The following is a 14,415-nucleotide window of genomic DNA, read 5'->3' on the forward strand; positions in this document are numbered from 1 at the left end:
GGGTCGATGCCTCTGCTGGTGGACTATTAGTCCCCGAGGGTATCACCAGCCCAGTAGCCAGTACTTCGGTATTGGCATGGAAATACGGATTTTTGTCTTATTTAAATTTGCTGTAACAAAATGATAGAAATTATTATAAATTAAGGAATGTATCTCCCTCATGCAAAGCTCTGATTCCTTTCACGGATTTGGCTATACTTTTTGGACCTTTTGGATTATAGCTCTTCATCTTTTATATAAGCTTTGGATTTCGAATATTTTGGCCACGAGCATCACTGAAGAGACATGTACTGTCGAAATGTGCATTTGCTCCAAGAAAATTGGTACCGTTAATTTTATTGTAAATGTGTGAAATAAATTACTGTGAATTCCATTGTCAAACTAATTACAAATTTTCTACATGAATTAATGCACACTTTAGCAAAACAACGAAATCAAATATCCAAGAAAATAACAATATATCTTAATTCCACACAAAAGGATACCCTCGAAAACTAATAAATCCACATTAGTTGATAACTGAACACTCAGATATGATTATAGTGCTCGTAAATGTTCTACTACGAAAATAACAAGGAGAATTAATCATGTAAGTTTGAGACATAAAACCTGATTTTAAATAAAGGAAACAGTAGTATACTGCTGTTCAAAGGCATACATCGATTAAGGGAACACGGGTAATTAATCAAACCCGAATAAAACCACCATTTTAAAGAGGAAAACATCGAACAACAGAAACACTTAAGTGCAACAAAAACATTCCTGACTAAGTATAGGACATTTCATGAATTGTTGGTAGAAGTTGTTTTTATGAAGCCAAACCTCCCGCTTATATAGCAATGTTGAAAAATATCTTAAAATGACAACACTATCTGACAGGAATACTGTACAAACAAACGCACTCAGCAGATACAACAGATTCAAACAAAGCATTTGAAAAATTCTCGATAGAACTTTTAAGGTTTTCTCTCTCAACAAAATGCTTAATGTTAATTGTACTTGTGGGTTTCTGAGAAATAAAAACAAATTGAAGATAGATAATTATCGTTTGGGTCCAAAATGATCTGATGTAGCTGATAAAATTATTGTGACAAAAATATACCTTATTGTACATATTATATTGATTTACATTCTAATCATTTAAATAAAGCAATAACCATGTAAATGTGGATCAATAAATCATGTTTCGTCTGTAAGAAAAACAGTATAGTAAGACAAAGGTTAATCATCAGTTTGGATGTTATCAGAAATAGTTGATACATGTAGCATAAGGTAAATACTGCTTTCATATATCTTTTGTTGTTATTTGCGAGCATGCTTTGCATTATCTTTTTATTTGATTACATTTTTAAATTCTACTTGTCAAGAAAAAGTAGATTTTAAGAGGGAAACATCCGTAGCTGTCTTACATTAATTGTAGATATACAAAAAAGGTCATTACGTTTATACTTTAATCTGTTTACTGTTTGGAATTTATTCAACGTTTAATCGTATTGTTTTGTTGGTGATACGAGATGCAATCTGTGGATTTACATGTAGTATCAACAGTGGATTGTAGCTGTTGCTTAGGTAAGGTTTGTGCACTTTCTTCCTAGAATTCTGTCATTATAATAATTTAGCTCTGTTACATCTTGATCGTTGTAAAACTCTGTCATGTCATCTCCCAGGTTTTGTGTTGAAAAGTTTAATCACAATATGTATATTCAACTAATTCTCGTGAAATTCTACAAACATATTGTTTTATCTTTCACACATACATGTAGCCATAAAAAATAGCACATAAACGTATGCTTTTGTGTCAAAGACTACATTCGTGAAGGGATTATCTGGCATTATCAATCTGTTTTGAATATAAAACTGTTTTGATAAATTTTCCTCATGATGAGGCCCATAATATAAAATTTAAACTAATTTTGTAAGTTTTCTTTGCTGCTCTCGACAGAATATTATATCGGAGTATCTTTTAAAAGTAGCAGAAAACAACGTATCTAAAGTTAGAAAATATTTGATACCTACATGAAGCCAGGTTGAAACTTCCTGCCCGTTTTCTTCTTTCGATCCTATTTTAAGTTCTGATATATAAAATGCAGTTGAAGTGGTAATAGCAAGGACACTTATCACTACATCATTCATTGCATTGTTAAACTACATACATTGTACTTATACCAATTATAAAAAAGGTGGAACAATTGCTGTTTGTCAACTCAATAACGGTATTTGTATTCTGTTATTTGTCTTTGTAAATTATTACTTTTACTGTTTAGTATATGTTCGGTAATATCAATTTGACGTGGCTTAGTACTTATACATCCCGTCATTGTGTAATATCCATTTGACGTGGCTCAGTACTTATACATACAACCATTGTGTTATTTTGCTATGGTACAATTTTGTATTCCTGTATTTCGTTTTTGCTACTTTTTTTTTTTATCTATATGGCTTTTGCCTACCTTTTCTATACATTTGGTTTTAAGTTTATAAAACATTATTGACTACTGTACTCCAATATTTTACATTTTACCTGTTATCGCTGTTAAATTTGTCCATACATCAAATAATTGAATTTAAGAGAGAGGTATAGCTAGATTAAGAACCAGGTTTATTCCATCGTTTTATACCTACGAAAATACTTGTTCCAAATCAGAAATATTACAGTTTTTATCCATTCGTGTGATATGCTAAAGCGAATTTGGCATTTGCCTAAGAACTTTCCTAATAGATTTGTCCTCGTAGTTCTTTTTATTTTTGTAATTTGCTATTGACGATGAATAATGAAGCATGACGTGTTGACCTAAACATTGTAGATTGTCGGGTGTTATAATCATCATGGCAAATTTAATGCTTATTCAGCAAAATAACATATAAAATGTTACCTTTACAAGATAACATGCTGGATCAAAAGGTAACAGTTTGTAAAAACATATGTCTCATAACCATTACACTATACAATAAATAAAATGTCCATGTCTATGATTTTACCTGTTGGTCTTGCAAAGAACAGAATATTGCTGCAGATTGTGTACCCTTAATTGTTTATTTTCACTTAAATCTATTGAACAGTAAAAGAAACATAGTTTTATGTATTCAAGTTTCATGGTGTATCATATCATAAATAATTTACGATGTTTGCGCCATCTGTTACATTGTATGTAAACATGTCATTCTATTTTCATTAACCTCTGGATTTTCATTTGTTACATACCATTTTTTTGTGGATTTCTGCGGTAAAGGTTAAGTATGGAATTTTAAATGTGCAACAAATGACAAATTTCCTATAGGCGTAAATGCAGAGTTCAGCAAAATTTAAACTAGATATTAAAAAAAAAAAGCAAAAGACACCAGACGACATTCAAACCCAAGTAAAAAAAAATGACAACGCCATGCCTCTATAGAGAAAAGGCGAACAGACAAACAATAGTACACAACACACAATAAAGAAAAAATGGAAAACAAGACGGTGCAACAAAAACATATAGATTGATTTGTACCTAAATTTTATTTTAGCGTCAATGATGCTATGTAATTAAAATAAGCATTTGCCTGTATTGATTCTAAGTTGGTAAAAGAGACAGCCGTTTCCATTAGTTATGCATAGTGACCAATAGGTCATTTCAAAACTTGGACATAATAGAGTGTAATACATTGACTGATTGTGGTATTGATAAAATTGAATGTTTAAATGACCTCAAAAAAAAATGTTGAAAAACCTCAACTATGCCAAGTTTGTCATTATTTTTCGAGAAAACGTTTCTGTACAGGTAAGTTACAACATGTGGAAAGACTATGTTTAGCTTTCCTGAGCACCTGAGATCAACCCCAGTTTTAGATGTGATTTCTGACTTAAGATTTTTATGTTGTGTCTTGTGTACTATTTATTTGTCTGAGTTTATTCTCCTTTTTAACCATGCGTTGTCAGTTTATTTTCAATCTATGGGTTTGACTGTCCCTCTGGTATCTTTCTCCCCTCTTCTTTTACAACAAGTGAACAGTCAACGTAGAGCTGAAACCGATCATGGTTGACTGCAGGCAAAATGTTGGAGCGGTGCTTAGCTTAACACAGTTTATGCATCTTAACATGACTTTCAAACTATTTTTGTGTTCTTAGGTCTGAGACAAGTTATGTCGTCTTATCCATGTTATCTGTTTTGTTACCGTTAGTATCTTATTATTTTCTAGATTGTCCAAGGTTTACCCAATGTTTATTAGTTTGGTGGTAATGAGATACAAGGCTGTGACTGCTTGATCTGGTGATGCAACTGATTACACTCCATTTGTAGTTTATACAATTCCCTCAGTGTTTATGTTTTTTTTCAATTTATTGTTTAGCTATATTTCAGATGTATTTGGACGGTAAATTCTACAAGTGCATATTGCTGCCTTATTTTTATAAAGAGATATTGAATATTTGCAGTGTTCATAGTATCCTTTATTTCAAACACAATGGGGAAGATGCAATTCTTATATGAGAGAAAAACTAAAGACAAGATTGAGGTTATATGGAAAACTAAATGTTTGTTTAAGTAATGTAGACATATATGTATTTAGCTGCTACAAATATTTTATTTGTGTGTCAATATAGATGAGTGTTCCGAATGATGAGCAGGATCTGCCCACCTTTTCGGACCACTTAAGATCATCCCACAATGATATAACTATATCAAAATGTCTGTTAAAAATGAAATGGTCACTTGAATATGTAGTTAATTATCATGCATTCTTCATGAATTCTTAGTCTATAACGACTTCGATTGTTTATACATGTAGGTGCGATTAAATCATCCATACACCGTACAATATTTCTGTCAGCTTTGTTACAGATTTACATGATTTGTAATTAGTTTTATAAAACTGTCAATACTCTGGTAACTTTTGTAATACATTTGTACGCAGATGTATTTATTAATAATTACAACTGTTTGATGAATTGTTCAAGCCCTAAATGATACTAAATAATTGCAGTAAGCAGTTGTATGCAAGCAATTGTCATGATCATGTATGACGACATCAATGTGCTTATTTTTTACAGTTGCTGTTGAAGATTTCTTCATAACAACTTGATGAATACCAAATTTGAGTAAATATTTGCTAGAATGATAGAAAAGTTGTTCCTGCTTTTAGTCATACAAATAGTAATATTTGTAATATTTGTAATGGAGAAACCAGATCTCTTAGAGTTACACAGCCGTAAAGAACACAAACGGAACATACTCTTCTTCGAAAGTGGAAAATATCTGCCTTCAATGCAAATTGTTCGTAAATATCCAATAAGCTGTGCCAATATTGATCAAATCAAAATTATTGAAACACATACCGGATCTGGAAGGTCTAAAACGTCCAATATTGGAATTTTCAATGGTTCAAAAGTTGTAATTAAGAGGCTTTCTGATATTCAGAACGTAATAGGGTATGACACAGCACATATGTATTTCATGAAAGATATCTTAATGCGTGACCAGATAGAACATTCCAATTTGATACGTCTACTTGGGTACTGTTTACGACATTTACACCGAGAACACCAGTGGTGGAATCATGGTGATCTCACAGCCGTTTATGAATACGGTGAAAAAGTCACAATGGAAATGCTTACATCGGATATGAAATCCCGTTTGAGACATGCCATGGATATAGCTGATTTTCTCTTATATTTGAAACTTTCTCCTTTGGGACCTCTGCGATGGGGAGATTTGAAACTTGAACATGTTCTGATGATTAACAATAAAATAAAAATCATTGATTTCGATTATTTTAATAATATTGAGAAGGGATGCAGTAACATTGCAACAGAAAAATTTCAGAAATGTGAATTCAATTTAACTTGTCAAAAAGTTAATGAAAGGAATTTTCAAATAAGCGAATGTCATTCTGTTGATGACTGTAACATTGGTATATGCATTGGTTATAATGCTAAGCAGAACATATATTATGCCAATAACATACTTTTCAGGCATTTACTAGAGCCGGATTCATTTCCAAGGGAGGTTAAATTCGACATTCTACAGCTAAGGAAACTGCTAGACGAAAATAGAACTGATGCAGAAAATATAATCGGAAGGTTGAAATATATACATGATGCTATCCATCTGACAAACAAAGATACTTTGAATCAAGATGTCCTTTCAGATCCGCATTGATTATCATGTTCTACATTTGTTTCAGTAAATCAAATGCTACATTGCTATTGTAGTGTACATTATACCTCTCATCGTCAATATAAAAAGATAGTTTTCATATATTAACAAAATAACGCATCATAACATTGGAGTTACTATATTTGCTTCCTTGATAGACTAGAAAATAGTTAAATGGACATTGCATGCCTCATACAATTGACAATCTAAAAAAAGATCCCTTATACCATTAAGCATTTTATAGCCAATTACAAATAATGGTATTTTCTGTCAGAACAGTCGTAATAAAAAAACATCTGAGACACAATTTTGTTTAATTAAATGACAAGCCTGTTAAATTAAAGTATTCGACATCGCAAAGCATTACAATTATATTTATATAACAATGACTAATTTGTTGATCAATTGGTGGTAGCTCGACTATCTTAGGAAAGTACTAAATGCGTTCTATCATGCACCAGCTGTAGATTATATGAGAAATCCTAGATGGGCACATTATGTTCTCCCGTTTAGTAAAGAACTTGCTGTTATTCCCACGTCGCCACAACTGCCAGATACATATACATTAATGTCTTCTGCATATCGAAGGCAAGACATCAACAAATTATATATAGATGTAAATATTACTACATTGAAATGTAGCCAAGCCCAATCTACCTGCTCATTTCTTTTTAAAACTCCACCTGTGAAAATGGAAGTTGAAGGTATCATATATATGTATATCTATTATGAAGTTGAACTTGTAATTTCTAGGGAAAATTCAAGGTTACACCCAGCATACATGTAATGATGAAAATAAACAGCGAGCCGGCATATTATATGCATATCTGAGACACGAAATTATTGAAAGTAACTTTGTAACTAATGAATATTTAACTAGGCATGTTCAAAATTGACATCTTTCGTTATCTCGTTCATTCAGTAGTCAAAAAATATGTCGCTTAATCTTGGCAAAATACAATTAATGCAAATATCCACGTCTATTAATTGTTTAACTACTGTCATTGTATCGAACATAACAACCTTGTATTGCCCAATTTTGTGCAACCTCGTTTCTCTCTCTTTTTAAATCCATCAGGTCCATCGAACAATTTCTCTTTTATTTATAGATTCTTGAGAAAAAGACATTCAGTGATTGACTGAATGACTATAACCAACTTTTTCTCTCCATAATGCAAAATATTATTATAGTAGGGAATTGCATGGGAGTACCACTTTTATTTTTGCCTAGCTCAGCAGTGGTCACCTTTTCTTGGCCTGTCTTACCCTCAAATCACCAAAAGCTATTTTTCAAGTTCAATTTAGGTTCAGTTAGAACCTTCTTTAATTAGTCTTATGCTGAGGTTGGGGAGTGTGGAATCAACATATTTTTGGTTAATTGCAATAGCATAATGGTTCCACAAATTTTTGCAAATGTTTACTAGTACCAAGCAATCGTACTTCAGATGTGTGAAACTATACAAGAATACATTCACTATCAGAATGTTAACAACTATTTTTGAACTATTCAGTGACAAGGTATTTTTAAACGTTTATCAATCTTTATCGAAATAGTCTACATATTCTAAAATTAACACTGTACCTATACATAAGTATTATTTTGTTTTAAATATGTATTAACTTCAAGTATGTTTTTTTTCATCGAGTCCGATTTTTCAACAGTTCTATACAAATCAATTGCGTTTTTTCATATATAGTGTCCTGCAAAGTTATCCAACGTGACCCGTTGTTGTCTACATTTGTATTGCTGTTCAACGTTGCAAATAGATTTACGGGAAAATTTATTACAGTTATATACGCTATTTTATTTCTAGATAAGCTATATATAATTTATTTCACGACTTAGTTCTGTAATTCATAATTGGCGCAGAATCATCATTTTGCAAATATTTCCATAGTATAAGTCTCAAACTTGAGGTGAGAGTTTTAGCTCCGTTTAGAATGCTTCATAATAATTTGGACAATATAAGGACCTTCCTATGCTGTTTTGTGTTCTTTTTTTTATTTTGCATATAACACTTTTTGACATAGAAATGATAGATTGATAGCAAATTTAATTTCGACAATTTCTTTTTTAATACTGAATTACTATCAAAGCCTGGAAGATGAAACTAGATTTTAATTAACCATAATACACCGTTTCTTGTATCAAGTGTATAAGTGAAACTGTCATAAACCCTTTTTGTACAAAGGACTGTTTTTCATAATTGTTCGTCTACAGAACAGACATTCAAAACAAAATGAATACAGTTTGAATGATTGCTCCCGTCTTTTTTCAAAGATTAAACTCCTCAAAAAGTTACGTGTATCCAAGATAAAATACAAGAACTATTGATCTTGTATGTGTGTGCATGATTTTTTAGGTGGATTAGAAAACAAGTATTTAAATCCATTGGGGAGCATGGTTTTAAATAGTAACTTTATAAATTAATAATCTCATTGGCACTCATACCACATCTTCCTATATCTCCTTTGTTTTCAAACTACCATCAACCCAATTTTATTTTTAAATCTTACACATTCGAAACAGTTTTTTAAAAATGAGACTTTTTAGGTGTGCCTTACTATTTGTTTTATTGCCTTTGTATGATGGTCTTCCATTCCAATATATTTTTTTTGTTTATTGTTGTCGACAGTTTTGATAGTGTTTAAGGTCAACGTACACACTATTAAAGAAGATCAATTAAATATTTGAATGCCAATTTAGCATGAGTGAACTACATGATATATTTCGTGGTTCAATCAGGGTTTTTTTCTTCTTATTTTACTTAACACATACAGACATATTCATCTTTCATAATTTTGCGAATTCAAACTATTCTATTATGTCAACTGTCCAATGTGAAGCATCATCACTGGATATAGATTCCTTATTTGACCTTTTCGTAGATTTTTTTTATCGTATGTAAGCTTAAACAATACTGAAAATGATTGGAATCCACACCCTTATACTTTATATTTTGTTGCGTTTCATATCAAATGCAAATTTATAATCTAAAGATTGAGTCCCTAGGTGTCTGCTTAATTCCTGCCATTGAAAATGTTGTACACAAACTTTGATTTTTTTTTCAGATTTTGATTAAAATGTTACCTAACATATCACTTCAGGTTGGATCAGCATTTCTAAGCTAGTAAATAATAACATCTTGTTCTTTATGATTTCTAAGATTTTTGTGTGTGTGTGAGGGTGAAAGTGTGGGCAAAACATAATTCTTATTGAAAGACACGTTAATGCCAGACATAAGAAAATACATTTAGTTCGAAAACGATTGTAGAAAAAATATATTTCCTTTCTACGATAAAAAATGCTGTGAAAACGAACAGCATATCATCCCCGCTTTTATTAACTAATTTGATACAATAATTTACTGACAAAGTGACTTGTATTTTACATACAACATAACAATTCTAACATGTCTTGCTTCATGTATTTACAGTAATACTATTATTGAAAATACGTTTAGGTATTCAACATCCAATTTTTTATGTGACTATTAAAAACAAAGCACAAAAATGTCTTAATTCACTTAAAAGCTAATCAAACCTTTAATCAGATTTATTTACTAGTAGTAGGGTGCTCAGTGTGCAAAAACATGAAATAGTCCTCTAGTGAATGAGTTTTAGCTATCGGTTAACACATGGCTACTTGTATTTGTACATTTCGTAGTTTTATAGGGTACCCTAGATCTCGAATTATACGGGTAATCTTGAATACGAATTGTTGGTGGTTAAAATAGTAAACTATAGTATAGTCAATATATAAAACAAATATTATAGTATATCACATAAATAAAGCGGATAGTATTTAACTGATTTTTAATAAGACTAAATATGTATTCGAAATTTCATCGCAGTTAAAGACAAAAATTAAGTTAACATTTTGGCATCGGTTAAACACGAATTATCTCGTGCCATAATCATTTTTTAGCTTACACTTTTAGGTTATGTTAACAAGGACAGTAATCACTTTATTCATTTTGCTTGTTTTGTGGTTAATTTATTTCTTTTGAAAAGCTAGTGCACTATGTAGATTTTTTTTCTGGGGAATATGTTTGTGTCTGTTTTTCAAAACTTTTTCTTTAACTGGATAGTTTTCTAATAATTGTATTATTAGGATTTTATCGGCCAGTTTCGTTTCAAACCAGGAATATAGCATATCAATGTATGGTTTGTTCTTGTATGATATTTTGTACCTAGATCCTACTTTGTATGAACAACAATAAAAATGTATCACTGATCGTGCTATGAATTATACACCAGAAGACACAACTGTGCATTAATTTTAACGGTGAATTGGCAATTGGTTTGTCAAATCAAACTCCTTCGGCCAATGACCTACATGCGCCCAGCATACATGTTCAATCGTTTTACCGTGTTTCAAATAGGAATGTTTTGTTATGTATATGATTATGATACAATTAAAAAAGATAAATAGTTCAAATTATAGGATCAGCTATCAAAGGCACATGACAAGAAAAATTGTGAAACAATCCAAATGTAAAAAAACGAAAATGTAACAGACAGCGAAAAACGACAACCACTGTATCACAGGCTCCTGCTTATGAACAGACACATACAGAATTGGTGGGGCAAAACATGCTGGTGATCCTTCCACCCTCCACTTACAAGGACAATGGTATAACAACACAACATACGAACAATTTGCCAAAAAAAACTGTTGACAATGGCTGATTTATCAAATCGTTATGAATCATAAAAAACGACTCACATTGAGACGAAAAACACAAAGTACCGATCTATAAGTACTCGCCGTTCGGATGAGACCCTTTTTATATCCGGTTATTTGGGACTAAAAGGGGGAGACACTCGCGGCAGGACATTTTTTTTTGCTGATTGACCTTTCTTTTAATTTATTTATGTGCATGTTTATTTTGTCTGCGGCTTTCTGTGCGAATATTATTTTCACTCTTGAACACATTTAGATACTCAACTACCATGCATTTTATTTTGCAGAGTATTCATTTTATCCTGTTTTGTGCAAAGTAATTTATTTTCGTTTCTCTCCAGGAAGTGTTTCATTTTCAACATCCTCCTCCACTCCTCCCTTTCGAAATCAAGTCGTCCTCCCCTACCGAAAGCTTTCGAAAGGATGTCATCAATAGTCGGAGAAAATATGATCATACAAAAAAAATACTGTAAAAACTGGGATCTACTGGTACAGCATGTTTTACTAGCCGACTGAATTATGTAGAAATTCTTACGGAAAAACATTGTTCCTTCTTATGTCTGTCCAAAGACAGGATCGAGTCGGTATTTGGGTGGCTGCCGTTGGAATAAGCCTGTCATATTCATTCATTTTTGTTAAAATCGTTTTGTTATTAATTGGGCTACTAAATTGCTCAAATGCAGTGATTCAAATTTTGCAAATCGTTACTCTTTCAATCCGAACATACGGTATGAATTTTTCTCATTGTTAAAGGCGGTTCAGTTGCCTAAACTTGTTTACTTCGACATCTCCTTAGTTCTATATTATATAACGAGATTTACTTCAAATTAACTTTATCAGTGTTACATATAAATTAGGTAGGTATTATGTATGCCCTGCATTCTGCAACTTACTCCGAAGCGATGAACAACTGCAATTAGCTCTCTAACCCAAATCTAGTAGGTAGGCTTCCAACTTAACAGTAGACAATGAAACGTTATAGCTACTCCTAGCTTCGGCTATTTTTCTATGTTGTTTCAATCTGATCAACATTTATTTTAACTATCATGCAGTTACGATACTGTTGTCAGGTCATTAAAGATTGCATATTTTGGCGTTTATATTGATTTACTTATAGGGTCTTTGCATCGGAACTAAACACATTTATTCAAAAACCAGTTGTTGGCATGACACGGGTTATGTTCTTCTCATATATGTTATGATGGTATGATACTAAACCCCTAACTGGAAGGATTGTGCCTGATGTTCATATGATGAAATCATAATCTTTCAGTCAGTTTAATTGAAGTCTGGAGCGGACATGTCAGTTAACTGCTACAATGGGGACAAGGACGCCATCAATATTTCGAAGGAGCTTGTTTTTTCTCTCCATAATGATATTAAAATGCAGCCATGTTTTATTCTCAAATCGATAAAATTGTTGACTGATCACCCTACTAAAGAGATATAGTTACGATACAATTGTTACAATAAATAAGCACATTTATTCTAACACCAGTTGTTGGCATGATATGGTCATACTTTTCTCGTATGAATCATCCATAGTGTGTTTTCATTTCGTTTAAAAAACCAGTTGTGGGCATAATACAGATGTTCTTCTCGTATGATTCGCTTTTAGAGTATTTTCATCGGAGGTATACACATTTATTCTAAAACCAGTAGTTGGCAAACGGGTTATGCTATGTTCGTGTAATTTATAATGGCATGATACTAAACCCTTAAGGGAAGATATTTTGTACCTGGCTAGTTTCCAAGTTAAATTAACAACAACAATCAATTATTATATTTCCCTGTTTCGTGAGGACAAATATACATCAGTAAAGATTGAATACGTAAAGTTTCCAAAATAAAACGATTTTAAGTGTTTAACAATGAAATGTGTATGTTTTTCCCAATGACGTGTTCGTGGTCTTATTTATTTTTGAAATAATTCTGTTTTATACGAAAACAAGAGAAATATTTCTGGTGTTTCACTTTCGAATATCATAATTATTTGTGAAATAATCTCAAATAAAACTTGTAAAATTTGAAAGAGTTCTACCATTTCTAGAATTAATGTTATTTAGGAAACTATGTGTTTGCCAACATTGCATATGGAGGAAAGTTGATTTTTTTGTTGTTTAAGAGAATTTCCTCATTTAACAAATTAAACAACTTTTTGTATACATGTTACATCAATTTCAGGACCAAATGAAACATTGACTTCTTAAATTAGCGTATTATATAATAACCAAGAGAATGGAAACAGGGATTGTGTCAAAAAGATAACAGTATTCAAGACAGTAAGAAAATTCGACCCGGGGCCAGGCTTTAGCTTGCCCCCAAACAATAATGTATATTATTTCTAAATGGACACCATATTAAACTAAAAAAATATATAAAAATATAAAACATAGACAAGAGGTTCCTGGCTTTAGACAGATGCAAAAATGATGTTGAACATGTTTTGTGTGATCTCAATAAACAATAACAAGCTATACCCAAAATGAAACTCAGTTCAAAGAAGTTCGAGTCTGATTTTAGAATAGGTAACAGAAAAAATAAGCTAAATAGCAATGATTAATATAAATAAAAAGGACTATCATCAATTAATGCAATGTCAGCTCCAGACTTAAAGTCAACTGTTCGAAAAATTATTTCTTCATCATGAAAATTCAAAACATGCCGTCCCGTTGAGGGCATATCCAACAGTTTCAGGGGAGGTAATAACAGACGTAAACGTCGTCTATTGTTTCCCGTAATTTAACGTTGTTTCAACCACGTCATAACGGAATCACCATCGGAATTGCTATGGCCGTCTGGAAAGGGCGGGTTCTTTCATCAAAAGAAAGGGCACGGCGGGAATCGGCAAAAAACTCATACAGAATATTAACAGAAATAGAACTCAAATCTTTAAAGATATCTTTGTCGTCTTAGTCTATTATAAAAGAACCGCAATTATCTTGATCATTATAGACCATATTCACTTAAGTTTCCGTTTTATTGAAATTATCTTCAGTACAGTAGAGAACAACGAGAACAAATGCGTAATGATTTATTTTTGCATTAGAATGCAAATTGTAATTAATTCTTTAACAAACTTTTCCAAGATTTTGTCATTCAGGATAGAAAACTCAAAGTTTGGTTTAACTTAAGAAAGATGAAAAAAAAACTGGTTTCTTGAAAAAATTAGATACAGCGTAAACTAACATTTATCATGCATCTAGCTTTGCGTTGAAGTCCTAATGTACAGTACATACATATAGTAGATCTTTAAATGAATACGACCTTTAACTGGTAAACAATGTAAAACAAAAAATGACACTGTAATAAAAACAAAATTGAAATAGGAAAACATTGTAGTCAGGGTTTCCGCTGGCGGTCGCCATTTTCGCAATTTGCGAAAAAATAATAATTGTGGCGATAAAAATTCGTCATTTGCGAAAGAATTTGGCGAAAGAAATATATCAACCGATTTATTTTCCTCCATCTTGTTTATTGACTTTTTTTCGAGTTTCTCAGGCTTTACCCGATCAGACAATACTCGGAATTCACCTTGACCTCATTAAGATTTAGACAGAAAATCAATAATCAGCTGATTGCATTTTATAGCTATCG

The sequence above is a fragment of the Mytilus galloprovincialis genome, chromosome 7, assembly GCF_965363235.1.
Source record: "Mytilus galloprovincialis chromosome 7, xbMytGall1.hap1.1, whole genome shotgun sequence".
NCBI lineage: Eukaryota > Metazoa > Mollusca > Bivalvia > Mytilida > Mytilidae > Mytilus > Mytilus galloprovincialis.